Raw genomic sequence first — 17,212 nt, forward strand, 5'->3', positions numbered from 1 at the left:
TGCGCGCAGCGCCACCCCATGGCCGAAGTAGGATGCGGCCGTAGCGAAGCGAACTGCGCAGGCGCGCTTTTGAATCCTTTCTCCTGTAGGGCAAAAAGCGGGAAAAAGTGCGCTTCCTTTTGCGGTTGCCGCTCATCCTTTATTTGCGAGCATTCTCCAGAATCCGTGTCAGGTGGGGCTCCTAAAAGTTTGGGGTACTTTATGGGCAGTTTGGGAGCGGTTGTTACTCAGTCGCTTAGTTGTGTCCGACTCTGCCACCCCATGAACTGCAGCACGCCAGGCTTCCCGCCTGCCTCCCCGGAGTTTGCTCAAATTCATGTCCATTGAATCGGTGATGCCATCCAGCCAGCTCATCCTCTGCCCTCCCCTTCTCCTTTTGCCTTCCATCATTCGCAGCATCAGGGTCTTTTCCAATGAGTGGGCTCTTCGCGTGGGGGTGGGGGCGGGGGAATTATTCATTGACTCAATAAATATTCTTTGGATAACTGTGCCTGACCCTTTGGGGGTGAAGCATCAAGCAAGACAGGCCCTCAAACAACTAACATTTTAATTGGAGAGGACAACATTAACATATGTAAGTCATTTGAATGGTGCTACTTGCTGGGAAGAGAGTTTATGGCTGTGGCAAGCATGAGAGTGTGGCTTAACTGACAAGAGAGAGCAAGAGGGTACAGCGCGAGGAAAGGGAGTGGTGGGTTCAGGAAGCGTGGGTGTCACAGAAGGCCACTGAGGCGGGAACGGAGAGGGAGGGGGAGTGGAGTGAAGCCGGTAAGAGGGCGGACTCTGACCCTGCTAGCCCAGGCAGGAGTTGGGCTATTCATCTGGAGGACAAAGGCAAGCTGTTGACTTCTGAGCAAGTCGTTGACATAACCCTGTTGGTACAAAGATTCCTTTGACTACTGTGTGCAGAACTGGTGTTTAGAAGAGACTTGGAGTGGAGATGAAAAGACGGATTAGGAGACTGTTGACTAGATCGAGGCAACAGTCCCTGGAGTGGCCTGAGTCAGCTGATGGACTTTATTTAGGAGATGAAACTGTCAAAGCTTGACCATGGATTGGTTGTGGGTGATGATGGGAAGAGATGTGTCAAAGATTCAGATTTCTGACAAGAGTAGCTAGGTTTCTGGAGAGGGAGAATTTCCAGTTTGGACGTGTTGATGCTATTTCTGTTGTTTTTTGCTTTGTTTTTGGCTGTGCAGCGCAGCTTGTGGGATCTTAGTGCCCTGACTGGGGATTGAACCTGGGACCTCCGCAATGAAAGCTTGGTGTCCTAACCACTGGACTGCCAGGGGATTCCCTGGACAGTGATGAGTTTGAGATGCTTTTGAGACATGCAAGAAAAGGAATCAGATCATTCCTTAGAGAGGACTAGAGCTCAAAGCAGAGGGTTTGCGAGCAAAGACAACAGATTGAACAGCTGGAGAGGCCAGGGGAGCAGAGGTGCCCCAGAACCCAGGGTGAGGGGGGCATGGGCAATAACATGGCACGCTCCTGAGAGATCCAGGTAGAAGATAACCGAAGAAAGCCCATTAGATTTAGCCGTCCCAGGCCCTTGACCCAGGCACTTCTGATGGAATGGTAGGACAGAAACCCAGATAGGTGAGTTGAGGAGTGGCAGGGAAATGGAGGCACGAAGACCTTGCGAATAGGTGGTTCCTCCCAGTTGGTGGATTCAGAAGAGGGAGGGAAGGGGCCATGGGTTTGAGGGAGGGTTTTTTCTTTTAGCTTGGGAGAAACTTGAGCCTGTTTAAAAGCTGAAAGAAGACTTAATAGAGAAGAGCTAACATTCAGAAGGGGGAAGAGGGAGGCAGTCTACGACTGGGATGGTGATTCACCATCTTGCTGTCCTACCAACACAGCTAGCTCTGCATGGCCCAAGATGGCTCCTTGAGTTCAACCATTTCATCTGAGTTCAGCCAGCAGAAAGGAAAGAGAAAAGTAAGAAGATGGCATTTTCTTGTAAGCAGTCTCACTGGCTTCCCAGGCGACACTAGTGGTAAAGAACCTGCCTGCCAATGCAGGAGACATAAGAGACACAGGTTTGATCCCTGGGTCAGGAAAGATCCCCTAGAGGAGGGCATGGCAACCGACTCCAGTATTCTTGACTAGAGAATCCCCATGGACAGAGGAGCCTGGTGGGCTACAGTCCATAGGGTCGCACAGAGTCAGACACACCTGAAGCGACCTAGCATGCACACACGCATGCAATCTCACTGGCTTCCCAGGTGGCACTAGCGGTAAAGAATCCACCTGCCAAGGCAGGAGATGCATGAGACGTTCAATCCCTGGGCTGGGAAGATCTCCTGGAGTAGGAAATGGCAACCCACTCCAATGTCCTTGCCTGGAAAATTCCATGGACAGAGGACCCTGGCACACAATCTCCTTCTCTTTTAAGGATACCCCAGAGGTACCTCATGATACTTCTCCTTACATCTCATTGGCTGTATCCTAGCCCATGACCACATCTTGGTGAAAAGGAGGTCAGGAAATGAAGGCTTTGAATGGAGCTACAAAGTGACCAACTACAAGTTGCTGTTACAGAAAAAGGATTGAGAAATGAATACCAAGAAGCTATGTGCAGTCTCTGCAATGAAGGTAGGAGAAGCCTGGTGGTTTACCTATTGAGAAAAAGTCAAAAGAATTAAGATTTGGAGTCCAGCCCACTTCTTTCTAATTCTTGCCCCATATCCTGTCACCTGTGTGACCTTAAACAAGCCCCCTGCCCTCTCTAAGCCTCAGTGTCCTCTGTAGAATGGGAGTGATAATCTACCTGGCCGAATGACTGCAAGGATTAAATGAGATGCCACAGGAAGACCTGACCTATGGTAGGTGCTGATGTTAATTACATTCAGATTACAATTTAATGTTTTAAAAAGAGAATACACACACATTGAGCACCTACTGGATGCCAGGAACTTGTTGGATGTTTTTTCATCATACATTTATTTACTTCTCACTCCAACCTAGTGAGATGGGCATTGTAATCATCCTAATTTATAAAGCAGAAAACTCCAATTCAGCAAGTCAGCCAACAGAAATGTCAGGATTTGAACTCCAGTCTTCTGACTCTTTGTCTTCTTCCCAGGTCCTAGCACAGAGCTTCTCAAAGGGTTTTGGGGACTTCCTGGTGGTCCAGTAGCTAAGACTCCCACTCCCAATGCAAGGGGTCCGAGTTTGATCACCAGTCAGGGAATCACTACAAATCACGCCCTCAGTCATTTTTTGATCCCACATGACGCAACTGAAAAACCAGCATGCCTCAGTGATGAGCGAAGATCCCACATGCTGAAACTGAGACCTTGTGCAGCCAAATAAATATTTTAAAACAAAATAAAATAAGCAATTTTTTAAAATTAAAAATAATAAGAGTTTTGACATTTCCTGACAGCGACGATAGGAGCATCTTGTTATTTATAGCAAGCACTTATTCACTGTACTGGAATTTATAGATAATGAACGATGTGGCTGGAAGCTCTTAGATAACTTCTGGATGGAGGCTGATTGCAGAGGTACCGACCGTGTGGTTAGAGGGCTGGAGCTTTAGGGCCCCCACCCTCCACCCGAGGGGAGGGGAGAGGGGCTGGAAAGGGAGTTAATCACCAGTGGCCAATGATTCGACTAATCATGCCTAGATAATGGAGCGTCCATAAAAACCCTCAGCGAAGGGGTTTGGAGAGCTTCTGGGTTTTGAATACGTCCACTTGCTGGGAGCGTGGCACACCTCAAACTCCGTGGAGACAGAAGCTCTGCTCTCTGTGCACCCTAACAGAGCTTGCCTGTGTACCTCTTCGTGTGGCTGTGTGTGTCCTTTGTAATAAACCAGCAATAGTAAGGTGTCGCCCTGAGTTACGTGAGCTGTTACAGCAAATTATGGAATGGGAGGAGGGGGTCAAGGGACTCTGATCTGTAGCCAGATTGGACAGAAATGTGGGAAAGCTGAGGACCCTCTGTTTGCAACTGAAAAGGAGGGCAGTCTTGTGGCACTTGACCCTTAACCTGTGGCGTGTGTGTGTGCTAAGTTGCTTCAGCCGTGTGTGACTCTGTGCGACCCTGTAGACTGTAGCCCGCCAGGCTCCTCTGTCCATGGGATTCTCCAGGCAACAATACTGGAGTGGGTAGCCATTCCCTTCTCCAGGGGATCTTCCCAACCCAGGGATTGAACCCTTGTCTCTTACATCTCCTGCATTGGCAGGCAGGTTCTTTACCACTAGCACCACCTGGGAAACCCTCTTAACTTGTGGGGTCTGCACTAACTCCAAGTGGTTAGTGTTAGATGGATTAAAATACAGGTTAGTGTTAGAACGAATTAAATTACAGGGCGCCCCATTGGTATCTGCAGAGGACTGGAGAATTGTTTGCTGGGGGAATCCACAAGCTTGCCCTCAGAAGTGTCCTGCTGTTGTGGGTAAAAACAGGTCAGTACAAGATACCAAGACCTTTTCTGGAAACTCCGTGAGGTAGGCAGACCCTCCAAGGCCCTTCCCAGCTCAGCCTCAGCTTAACTGCTTCAAGTTTCTCAAACACATGTGTTTCCTGCCGCCATCTTTGTCCCTGTTGTTCCCACGCATGCCTGCCCAGTGAACTTCCGCTCCATCTTCAAAGCCCCTTAGCAAATGAAAGCCCTTGGCATTTTTCTTGATCCTCTAGGAGAGGAAGAATTTCCCTTTGCCCTTCTAGGTTCTTTTTGGCTGGTCTAATAGAATTAAATTGGCAAAAGACAGATCAACAGGAGAAAATCAATCAAACTTAATTTCATCCATACAGGAGCCCCAAACATAGGAAGCTCAAAGAACTGACCGAAGCAGGCAGCTTTTATATCTTGCAGACAAAGAAACAATTATTTGTGAAGTTTGGACAAAACAAAAGGCTTTTTGCTTGGGGTAGCAAGTTAATGAAAGAGTAACAGAGTTTGTTTAGGCAGCCTTCTTGGCCTTGAGACCTTGCATTTCACATTTCTGGAGATAAGGATTTCTCCTCTCGTCCCGGTACACAGAGAATAGCTTCACATGGGAGATTTATTTCCTGCTTTCAAGGGGACAAGTGTTCTCCCATTGGCTGTTCCCCAAGAAACTTTAATTCAAAATAATCAATTTCCCAAAGTGGCATATTTGCGGGTAGCCTACTCTGAACCCCATCCATTCCCTCACTACAAATCACGCCGTCAGTCATTTTTTGATCATTTAAAACCATAGTTATTGTTTGGAGGGACCTTTCCAAGGACAGGAACTATGGCAGTTTGGCTCTGGGTCTCCTCACAGGCCCCCAGGAAGCTGCTTAATGACCATGTGTGGCATCACATTGGTTAGAGTGAGATGGAGATGAATGGACACATTGGTAAATGAGGCAAGTGGGAGAGATAGTCCTAAGGTTCCCAAGTGACTTATGGAGAGCTGGAACTGCAACTTAGGACTTCCAGACATATACCTCTAAGCCTCTTTCCATCCCTGCCCCCTAACCAATGCACTCTGATGGGTCCTCTTTCCAGAATTCCTCAAGTCGGATTTTCTAGGGAGCAGGAAGACACTGGGCTCAGAATGGCACTTGGGAGAACAAGTATGAAGTCATCATGCCTCCTGTTTACAGGACACTGAGCTTTGGTTTTTCCAGTGGTCATGTATGGATATGAGAGTTGCACTATAAAGAAAGCTGAGTGCCAGAGAATTGATGCTTTTGAATTGTGGTGTTGGAGAGGACTCTTGAGAGTCCCTTGGACTGCAAGGAGATCCAACCAGTCCATTCTGAAGGAGATCAGCCCTGGGATTTCTTTGGAAGAACTGATGCTAAAGCTGAAACTCCAGTACTTTGGCCACCTGATGCGAAGAACTACCTCCTTGGAAAAGACCCTGATACTGGGAAAGATTGAAGCAGGGAGGAGAAGGGGATGACAGAGGATTAGATGTTTGGATGGCATCACCGACTCAATGGACATGAGCTTGAGTAAGCTTCGGGAGTTGGTGTGGACAGGGAAGCCTGGTGTGATGCAGTCCATGGGGTCTCAAAGAGTTGAACACGACTGAGCGACTGAACTGAATTGAACTGAGCTCCCAAGCAGTAGGGGTGGATCCAAGGAAGTCTGCTGGGGACAGGTCCCCTTCTCCTCTGGGGTCAGTGTGCCTGGGAACCAAGCTGAAAAGTGGATCCTGTTTCCTCAGGACAACCCTCTGGGTCAGGGTTTGTCATCAAGGCAAGGCTGCCAGAGGAACAGAGATCTCAAAACCACTCACCCTGATAACCATTTAAACAGGCAGAGCAAGCTCCAGGCGCCCAGGTGGGCAGGCCACCTGGCTGGGATGAGGACCCCGATGCAGTTGAAGCACACACATGGCCTGGAACATCGGGTGACTCCCTGCCACCACCCTGCAGCCTTTCTAAAACCCTGGCAGCAGAAGAACGAACAGCCGTGTGGCTTGTCGACCACCTTCTGGAAACTGAGACGGGCTGTCTCCGGGCTGTGCCCAGAGTTTGGATCCACCCTTTGTCATGAGGTCTGCAGCAAGGCTTTCAGTGGCTCCAGCCAGCTCCCCGAGGAGCCAGCAGATGCCACCAGTCCTTTGTTCAGCCTCACACACAGCTCCGCAGCAAGTCTGGTTTGCAGGTAACAGCTTGGAAAGATGACGTTAAGAACAAAGAAGAACATTTGGAGGGGCGAAGAGCATTTTCGCCCACATCTCGCCACCCCCATCCTCACCTTCCTTTTTGCTCTCTCTGTTCTGACTGGGAACCCAGGCAGCTATGTTGGCATGCTTGCCAAAAGAGAGTGCGGAGACCAGCTTGGACTGAGCTCTTTGTCTTTCTGGGCTTTTCTTGGTCATGAGCATCTTGCCAGGAGGCTGTTGTGGTCTTCATATTGATCCTCTGAAGAGATGCATCAGAGTCCTTTGACTGGTCACCCCTTCATTTTCAAATGTTAACTAATAAGCATGTTTCCAGTTGGGAGCTGTTATAAACAGCTCTGCAGCAGTCATTCATGTGATTAAAAACTATTCATTCAATTTCTTAGAGAAGCATAGTGAAATACATGGGGGGTGGGGATGATTTGCTTTACAATACTTAAGTAAAGGAGGGAAAAAGTAGAAAAGGGGGAGAGAGACGGAACCAATGGGACAAAACCAGTGTGCTCTGGGGTGATGGGTGTATGGGGTTTCATGGGCTGTTCTCTTTTTTTGGTATATGTCTGAAATTTTTCATAATGAAAAACTAAAAATCGAAATGTAAACACAGTCCCTGCCCTCTGGGAGTTCACAGTCCTGTGAGGGAAACAAACAATCAGGCCCTGGCAGAGCCAGGCAGAGCAGTGTACAGGGCAGACATGGGGCTAGGGGACCCAGAAGAGAGCCACCTCTATGACTTAGGAAATCAGGGAGGGCTGCCCAGAGGAAGGGACATCTTAGCTGAGGCCTGAAGGATACATAGTGAAGTGAAAGTCGCTCAGTTGTATCCGACTCTTTGCGACCCCGTGGACTATAGAGTCCATGGAATTCTCCAGGCCAGAATCCTGGAGTGGAGAGCATTTCCCTTCTCCAGGGAATCTTCCCAACCCAGGGATCGAACCCAGGTCTCCTGCATTGCAGGTGGATTCTTTACCACCTTAGCCACAAGGGAAGCCCAAGAATACTGCAGTCGGTAGCCTATCCCTTCTCCAGGGGATCTTTCTGACCCAGGAATTGAACCAGGGTCTCCTGCATTGCAGGCAGATTCTTTACCAACTGAGCTATCAGGGAAGCGCATGAAGGATACATAGGAGGTGGTCAAATGACAGTGAAGGGAAAGATGTTCCAGGCAGAGGTACCTGCAAGAGTGTAGACCTGGTAGAGAAAGAAGGGTGGTAGCTGAAGCCTAAAGCGATGGTCTGTCTGGCTTCAGTGTTGGTGTGCTACATCGCTTCAGTCGTGTCTGACTCTTTGTGACCCCGTGGAGCCTGCCAGGCTCCTCTGTACATGGGATTCTCCAGGCAAGAATACTGGAGGGATTGCCATGCCTTCCTTCAGGGGACCTTCCCAACTCAGGGATCGAAACCTTGTCTCTTATGTCTCCTGCATTGGCAGGCAGGTTCTTTACCACTAGCGCCACCTGGGAAGCCCTCGGTGGTGGTGAGATTGAACCAAAGCTGCCGCAGAGGCAGGGCTGGACCAGAGATGCTTCGTGACCATGGGAGTCTGGGGGCCCCAGGTGCCTGGCAGCTGGGGAAAGATGTGATTAGACCTGGATTTGAGGAGGATCTTTCTGATCACTGGGACTCCTGGGTGCAGGGTGGATTGTGGGTGGTGGAGAGTGCCCTGGGCATCCTCACCTTTGTAGCTTTTTATTTCTCCTGAATTACTCCTTTAAGATCATTTCCAGAATGCTCACCCCTCCCCCATACCCTGCTCTCAATTTCTCCGTGCACTACTTCTATCCTCCCTTCGGTTTACCTCTTCAGAGATGCTGAGACCAATACCAGGGACGAGGGACTTCCCTGGTGCTTCGGGGGCTAAGACTCTGAGCTCCCAATGGAGGGGACCTGGGTTTGATCCCTGGTCAGGGAACTAGATCCCATATCCTGCAACTAAAGATCCCACGTGCTGCAACTAAGACCTGGTATAGCCAAATAACTAAATAAATAATTTTTTAAAAAATAAGAGAAAGGATTAGGTTTTACTCATCTCTGCAACCTCAGTGTTTTGCACACAGCAGATACCAAATAAATGCTTTGTGAATGAAGAAACTTTTATTGAGCACCGAACAAGTGCCAAGTGCTTTTCTCAGTGCTTTACACGTATGACTTCGTGTGCAGGGTTGTCATAACTACCCTGTGGAACATGTTACTATCACCCTTGGGTAGGATATGCCATCAGACTATGATGCAGGTCTGAAAGTCTGACTCCTGGGGGATGGCCAGTGCGGTGGGTAGGGTAGGAAGGATCTCAGATGGCTGGTAGTGCAGTCGGAGGACAGTGTCAGCCAGGCCACCTTGGAAGTCACGTTAGCTCAGCATGTGTTAGCTCCCCTCTGCTCAGTCACTGGCTGGAAGCAGCATGTTCCTACAACCTCAGCAGCAACATGAGGGTGGATCTGCAAAGGCAGCAGCTGGAGACAGCTGTCAGCAATACACACAATCCCCAGTTTACAGTCATGAAAACTGAGGCCCAGAAAAGTTAGGTCACTTGCTCAAGGTCACACAGCTAGGAAGCCATGGAACTCCTTTGCTTCAGGAGCTGTCTTTGTGACCTCCTACTCTGTGACAGTGTTGTTAAGGGTTGAATCATGTCCTCCCAAATTCATATTTGAAGTCCTAAGCCCCAGAACCTTGTCACAGATGTAATATGCTGGATGGGGTGGGAGTGGGGAGGAATAAAGAGGATCAGATCAGATCAGTCGCTCAGTCGTGTCCGACTCTTTGCGACCCCATGAATCGCAGCACGCCAGGCCTCCCTGTCCATCACCAACTCCCGGAGTTCACTCAGACTCATGTCCATCGAGTCAGTGATGCCATCCAGCCATCTCATCCTCTGTCGTCCCCTTCTCCTCCTGCCCCCAATCCCTCCCAGCATCAGAGTCTTTTCCAATGAGTCAACTCTTCGCATGAGGTGGCCAAAGTACTGGAGTTTCAGCTTTAGCATCATTCCTTCCAAAGAAATCCCAGGGCTGATCTCCTTCAGAATGGACTGGTTGGGTCTCCTTGCAGTCCAAGGGACTCTCAAGAGTCTTCTCCAACACCACAGTTCAAAAGCATCAATTCTTCGGCATTCAGCCTTCTTCACAGTCCAACTCTCACATCTGTACATGACCACAGGAAAAACCATAGCCTTGACTAGACGAACCTTTGTTGGCAAAGTAATGTCTCTGCTTTTGAATATGCTATCTAGGTTGGTCATAACTTTCCTTCCAAGGAGTAAGCGTCTTTTAATTTCATGGCTGCAGTCACCATCTGCAGTGATTTTGGAGCCCAGTAAAATAAAGTCTGACACTGTTTCCACTGTTTCCCCATCTATTTCCCATGAAGTGATGGGACAGGATGCCATGATCTTAGTTTTCTGAATGTTGAGCTTTAAGCCAACTTTTTCACTCTCCACTTTCACTTTCATCAAGAGGCTTTTGAGTTCCTCTTCACTTTCTGCCATAAGGGTGGTGTCATCTGCATATCTGAGGTTATTGATATTTCTCCCCGCAATCTTGATTCCAGCTTGTGTTTCTTCCAGTCCAGCGTTTCTCATGATGTACTCTGCATATAAGTTAAATAAGCAGGGTGACAATATCCAGCCTTGATGAACTCCTTTTCCTATATGGAACCAGTCTGTTGTTCCTGTCCAGTTCTAACTGTTGCTTCCTGACCTGCATACAAATTTCTCAAGAGGCAGATCAGGTGGTCTGGTATTCCCATCTCTTTCAGAATTTTCCACAGTTTATTGTGATCCACACAGTCAAAGGCTTTGGCATAGTCAATAAAGCAGAAATAGATGCTTTTCTGGAACTCTCCAAAATAAATAAATAAATAAATAAAATAAACAGGATGGAGAGGTGGAAATCCAAAAGGTTTCCAGCCTTAGGCAACTCAGCTAACTTCTCTAAACATCTTGAAAGTAAAAGTGTTAGTCACTCAGTCCGTGTCTCTTTGCAACCCCACAGACTGTGGCCCACCAGGCTCCTCTGTCCATGGAATTCTCCAAGCAAGAATACTGGAGTAGGTTGCCATTCCCTTCTTCAGGGTACCTTCCTGACCAACAGATCAAACCTGTGTCTCCTGTGTCTCCTGCATTGCAGGCAGACTCTTTACCATCTGAACCACTAGGGAAGCCCTCTGAGCATCTTATCAATTGTTTATTTTCTTTAATGAGTAACTCTTAGGCAAAGTTATAGTCATCAGAAGTGGGTCAGTGGTTATCAGGGGTATGGGAAAGCAATTGGATAGCACTGTATGTATTATTTTATAAACTTTTTTCCACTGAATGTAATTTTAATGTTTTATTTCGTTATTCTTCTACAAGAAAGTTCTTACTTCCCTTATGGTATTCCACTGTAAAAGTAAAACCAAGATTACTTAACCAGTTTCCTTTGTGTGATGTCTTGGTTGTTTCCTGTTCAGGATTCCACTGAAGGTTGCATTGCAAATCCCTGTAGACCAAGATTTCTTAACTTTCTCTGAGCTTCTGACCACTAGGAGGAGCCTCCACCACCAGCCCCCCACCCCCAATAGTATTTTAAAATGCACGAAATAATATATCAAAGTTTATAAAGGAGATCAATTATATTGAAATGCATTTATCAAAATATATATTTAAATTGGGTACAGTGGTCTAAAGAAGGTATGAGACCATGGAGCAAAGCCGCCCCAGCAGACCCGGAAACCCACAGTGAGAGACAGAACAGACCCAGCTGTGCGGCTTGAAGCATCCAGCCTCACCCAGCCACAATCAGCTGAAACTCACAACACCTACAGATGTGTGCTTTTGTTTTAGAATAGTGTGTTAACACAGCAAAGGCTAACTGATACAGTGGGGGGAGAGTAGCCCTCCAACAGAACCCATCACCTCAGCGCATGTCCCACTCCTTGCTACCCCATGGACTGTAGCATGCCAAGCTTCTCTGTCCATGGGATTCTCCAGGCAAGAATACTGGAGTGGGTTGCCACTTCCTCCTCCAGGGGATCTTCCCGATCCAAGGATCGAACCTGTGTCTTTTACATCTCCTGCATTGGCAGGCAGGTTCTTTACCACCAGCACCACCTGGGAATCCCCCAAACCTGGAACAGAAATGGCAGATAAGCGTATGAAAAGATGCTCCACATGTCTTCACTGTTGTTGTTAAGTCATATCCAACTCTTTTTGAGACCACATGGACTGTAGCTTGCCAGGCTCCTCTGTCCATTCTGTCCATGGAAATTCCCAGGCAAGAATACTGGAATGGGTTGCCATTTTCTTCTCCAGGGGATTTTCCCAGATTGGGGATTAAACCCACATCTCCTTGGTTGGTAGGTGGATTCTTTATCACTGAGCCAATGGGGAATCCCCCACATGTCTTTGGGGAACTGCAAATTAAACAATGAAATACCACTACACATCTATTATTATGTCTGAAATTCAAAACATGGACACCTCCAAATGTTCACAAGGATGTAGAGCCATAGGAATTTTCCTTTATTGCTGGTGGGAGTGCAGAAAAGGCACACACACTTTGGAAGACAGTTTGGTGGTTTCTTGCAGAGTTAAACATAGTTTTACTGTATGATCCAGCAATTATGCACCTTAGTATTTATCTAAATGAGTTGAAAATTACATTCACACAAAAACCTGCACATGGGTGTTTACAGAAGCTTTATTCATGATTGCCAAAACTGAAGCAACCAAGACGTCCTTCAGTAGACGAATAAACAACTGTGGGACATCCAACCAATGAAATATTATCAAAGATAAAAAGAAATGAGCTATTGGGAGTTCCCTGGCAGTCCGGTGGTTAGGACTCAGTGTTTCCACAGCCATGGCCCCAGGTTCAACCCCTGACTGGGGAACTAAGATCAGAGTATGCACATTTTTAAGGATTTTGCTGCAACTGGAAAGTTGCCTCCCAGTTTGCAGTTGCCATTTCCAGTCACCCGGCATAGAAAAGGGCCTGTTCTCCTGCCTCCGACATGCAGCCAAGGGTCCTGGAATTCTGGGGTTTGGGCCCCTGGGCAACACTGCTCTTTAATACAGCCCATGAGACCAAGTTTTCAAATGTTCACTTTGCCAAGTGACTTGCAAGCCATGCTTCCTGTTTCCTGCTCTGACCTGGCTGCCACTCATCGCCTGAGCCACCTCCCTTCCTCTGGACCGCTGCCCTTCTTCCAAGAAATGGGTCACCTCCTGCCATCTACTGATATCTCCAGGCTTCAGCTCCCAGGACGGCTTCTCTAGGCTCAACACTCTCCCTGAATTCCCTAAAACACAGCTACCACCAACCTAATAAAAATCTGACTGCAGGTTTGTGGAGAACAAAAGGCAGATTGAAACCGGAGGTCGCTGCTGCCAAAGTCCACAGTCTGGGATTCTCCACGGGGGCCACATGACTGTTTTCTTTTTAGCCCACCTTGGTCTCTGGTTAGGGGCTCAATGCCCTCGACTGGACCCCTATTGCCCAGCATGCAGCCTACTGCCCAGCATGCAGACCACCCCAGCCGCCACCGCAGGGGAGAAGAATCCTGGCCTCCCATCTAAAGCGTGCTTCAGCTCCTGCTCTTGCACCTTCCTGCAGAGAGCAGTCCAAAATCGAGTTTGGGGTGAGGGCTGGAGGCGTCCTTTAACTAGCTAACCCAGTTTATATAATGGATTAGAATATTTAACACCTTAGTCTAAAGCAGCTAGCTTGGAATATCCCCAAGAGCATCAGGGGGCTGTTACTTTGCAGCTGACTAAGAGGGCTGGAGGAAAGGGTATTTCCAAAACAATTCAGAACAAAGGGAGGATCTTCTCTGTAAACAGATCCCCTCTCCTACCCTAGAATGCAAAAGCTGTGTATAACCTATACAGTGACCATTTCATCATCAGCAGTTTTATACGGTGCATTCTCCATGGTACCTCATGACACTTTCATTATTATTATTATTATTTTTGGCTATGCCAGGTCTTAGTTGCATGTGGGATCTATTTCCCTGACCAGGGATCAAACCTGGGCCCCTTGCATTGGGAGCATGAAATCTTAGCCACTGGACCACCAGGAAAGTCCCAGATAATTTGGTAAATGTTAAACAGTGCCTCAATTTGACTTAACTCATATTTCTGTGATTACTAGAAAAATTGAACTTTGGCCCATTTATATTTCTTATATGTGAATTGTCTGTTTAGATTATGAACCTGTATTTCTGTCTGGTGCTGTGCTGTGCTCAGTCGCTTCAGTCGAGTCTGACTCTTTGCGACCCCATGGACTGTAGCCCACCAGGCTCCTCTGTCCATGGAATTCTCCAGGCAAGAATAGTGGAATGGGTTGCCATGCCCTCCTCCAGGGGATCTTCCTGACCCAGGGATCAAACCTGCGTCTCCTGAATTGCAGGAGGATTCTTTACCGCTGAGCCACCAGGGAAGCCCTTTCTATCTGGTAGCATGTAGGAAGTATTTTTCCCGGTTTTTCATTTTCACTTTGTTGACATATGAAGCATTTACATTTTTATATAGTCCGGTCTCTCAGTACTTTCCTTTCTGGTCACTGCCTTCTGTGTTAGGTTGACAAAGACCTCCCCTACCCCAAATTCACATAAATAGTCACTTAAATGATTGTGTGGTAAAGCACCTGCCTGCAGTGTGGGAGACCCCGGTTGGATCCCTGGGTCAGGAAAATCCCCTGGAGAAGGGAACGGCTACCCACTCCAGTATTCTTGCCTGGAGCATTCCATGGATGGAGGAGCCTGGTGGGCTACAGTCCATGGGGTCGCAAAGAGTCAGGCACAACTGAGCAACTAACATATTCCATTTGGAGTTTTAATGCCGTGTAAGGGATCCAACTTGATTGTTTCCATATACATAGCCAATTTCATACTAAAGTCTTTTATTGAATAGTCTCTTGAACTGCTTTGAAAGCTACCTTTATTTTGTAACTCTTATACACCAGTTCTTTTGTTTTTAAAATCCTTACCTCCCAGGGATTTAACAATCCAGGAGCATCTCCAGGGCCTTTAGCAAGAGAACATAGAATCTGCTCCAAACGTGTTGGTTCTTGTCCCTTCTCCTCCCCTTTTCCAGTCCCACTTGCCCCCTCCTCATGCCATACGCATCTACCACTTGACCTTGGGATTCTGGGAACAGTTCCAGATTCACAGAAGGTGCTAAGGCCTCTGCCATTTGGGCCACCAAACTGCTTTTCTGGCCTGTTAGTCATCTCAGCCAAGGTGACCTTGCTGTGAGGACTGGATGGGTGAGCCCCAGGAAGAAGATGGTAATTACAGAGTGCTGGGGAGGTGGGCGGAGAAGGCAATGGCAAGCCACTCCAGTACTCTTGCCTAGAAAATCCCATGGATGGAGGAGCCTGGTAGGCTGCAGTCCATGGGGTCACGAAGAGTCGGACACGACTGAGCGACTTCACTTTCACTTTTCACTTTCACACATTGGAGAAGGAAATGGCAACCCACTCCAATGTTCTTGCCTGGAGAATCCCAGGGACGGGGAAGCCTGGTGGGCTGCCGTCCATGGGGTCGCACAGAGTCGGACACGACTAAAGTGACTTAGCAGCAGCAGCAGCAGGGGAGGTGGGAGTGGGTGATCAGGGAAGATGTCAAGGGGGAGGTGACCTTGGAGCTGAGTCTAGGAGCACAGAGGAACTAAGCAGACAGAGAAGGGAGAAAGGGCGTTCTGGACCAAGGGGACAGCACGAACAAGGGGTGGGTTAGAGGGGTGCTGGGCAATGGTTGAAGTCATGGGAGGAGGCTGGAGACGGGTCTTGACTGCAGTATGCAAGCTCGATCTTCGCCGCAGTGTGGGATCCTTGCCGCAGCTCGTGGGATCTTCGCCGCAGGGTGGGATCTTGGCTGCAGTGCGTGGGATCTTCGCTTGCGGCATGCGTACTCTTGGTTGTGGCACGCAGGATCTTTGATCTTCCTTGTAGTGTGTGGGATCTAGTTCCCTGACCAAGGATTGAACCCAGGCCCCCTGCATTGGGAGCACGGAGTCTTAGGCACTGGACCACCAGGGAATTCCTACAGTGGATGTTTAAAGCCACAAGACCAGGTGGGTTCACCCAGGAAGCGAGTGTGGATGGAGAAGAAGGCCAAGGATGGGCCTGGGCGTCTGCCATGTTGACAGCTAGGGCTCAGCCGATGACAGTGGCCCAACTGATGTGACTTTTAAAAAGCCTGCAGATTTGGAAAAAGTTTGAGGAAAAGGCTTTTGGTTTTGTTGAAGTTTTTCCAGTATTTGAAGTAACATTTTCTAGGACACGTAACTGGGACAGGCTTGGGAAGACAGCAGAGATGGGTGAACCCAGAGGAGGGTGGATGGCTCATGAAAGCCGAAGCCTTTGCTGATCCAGAAACATTCAGAGCCGGGGGAATTGCTGCATAAAAGCCTTTAAGGATCTGTGAATTACTGGAAATATATACAAATATTTAAACAAAAGGCAGCAAAATGCCTAAGAGCATGGGTTTTGCAGGTGGGGCCCTATGGTGCTTCAGGCTCTGCCCCAGTGTGACCCTGGCAGTGCCCAGCTCCTCCTTGGTACAATGGGATAAGCATAGTGCCTCTATCCACAGGTGTAAAAGTGAAATAGATACTACAAAGTGCCTACCATAGAGCTGGCCCTAAAGGGAAAAAGTTTTCTTCTATACTTCTACTCCCACTTCTGACACCAAAGGTATGTGGGTTTCCCACACTGACCAATTCTCTGACACCAGCTGAGTGTCCTAACCAAAGCTTATTTGGTTTTTTGTTTTTTAATAATTTTATTTATTTTTGGCTCTGCTGGGTTGTTGTTGCTGCGCAGGTGTTTTCTCCAGTTGCAGTGAGTGGGAGCTAGTCTTCACTTCAGGGCACAGACTTCTCACTGTGGTGGCTCCTCTTGTTGCTGAGTACGGGCTCTAGGGTGCTTGGGCTTCAGTAGTTGTGGCACATGGGCTCAACAGTTGTGCTTCCCAGGCTCTAGAGCACAGGCTTAGTTACTCCAAGGTATGTGGGATCTTCCTGGACCGGGGATCGAACTCGTGTCTCCTGCAATGGCAGGTGGATTCTTTGCCACTGAGCCAACAGGGAAGTCCCATATTCAGTTATAACACTATGGTCCTGGAGTTAGGGTCCCATCCCTCAAGTTAGGAGATCAGTTTCAGGGACTGCCCTTACTTCAGAAACTATTCCTGAGCTACTGGATATAAATCAGTGGTTCCCATGGTCTCCTCCTCGGGTTCAATACTTTGCTAGAATGGCTCACAGAACTCCAGATAGTGCTTTACTTATTACTGCCTATTTATCATAAAAGGATGTCTTTCAGGAACAGCCAGATGGAAGAGACACAGAAGGCAAGGCATGTGGAAGGGGTTGCAGGACTTCCACACTCTCTCTGGGTCTGCCATCTACCCAGCACTGACCTAGAAGCTCTCGGAAGCCCTTTAGGTTAAGATTTTTATGGAGTGTCAATACATAGGCATGATTGATTAAATAATCGGCCATTGGTGATTGAACTCAATCTGTAGCCCCTCCCCTCTCTCCAGAAGTCAGCGGGTAGGGCTAAAAGTTCCAACCCTTTAATCACAGGGTTGATACCCCTGGAAACAATCCCCCAT

The 17,212-nt window shown here is 48.1% G+C and overlaps 1 long non-coding RNA gene across 1 annotated transcript; it reads left to right on the forward strand.

Moving 5' to 3' along the window:
* The first annotated feature begins 77 nt into the window (after positions 1-77).
* LOC113892209 lies at positions 78-5,656 on the forward strand. The gene is made up of 3 exons (XR_003510996.1): positions 78-172; positions 2,396-2,595; positions 5,486-5,656. It is a non-coding gene; the product is annotated as an uncharacterized LOC113892209 (long non-coding RNA).
* Positions 5,657-17,212: the final 11,556 nt, after the last annotated feature.

This window comes from Bos indicus x Bos taurus, chromosome 5 (genome assembly GCF_003369695.1).
Source record: "Bos indicus x Bos taurus breed Angus x Brahman F1 hybrid chromosome 5, Bos_hybrid_MaternalHap_v2.0, whole genome shotgun sequence".
NCBI lineage: Eukaryota > Metazoa > Chordata > Mammalia > Artiodactyla > Bovidae > Bos > Bos indicus x Bos taurus.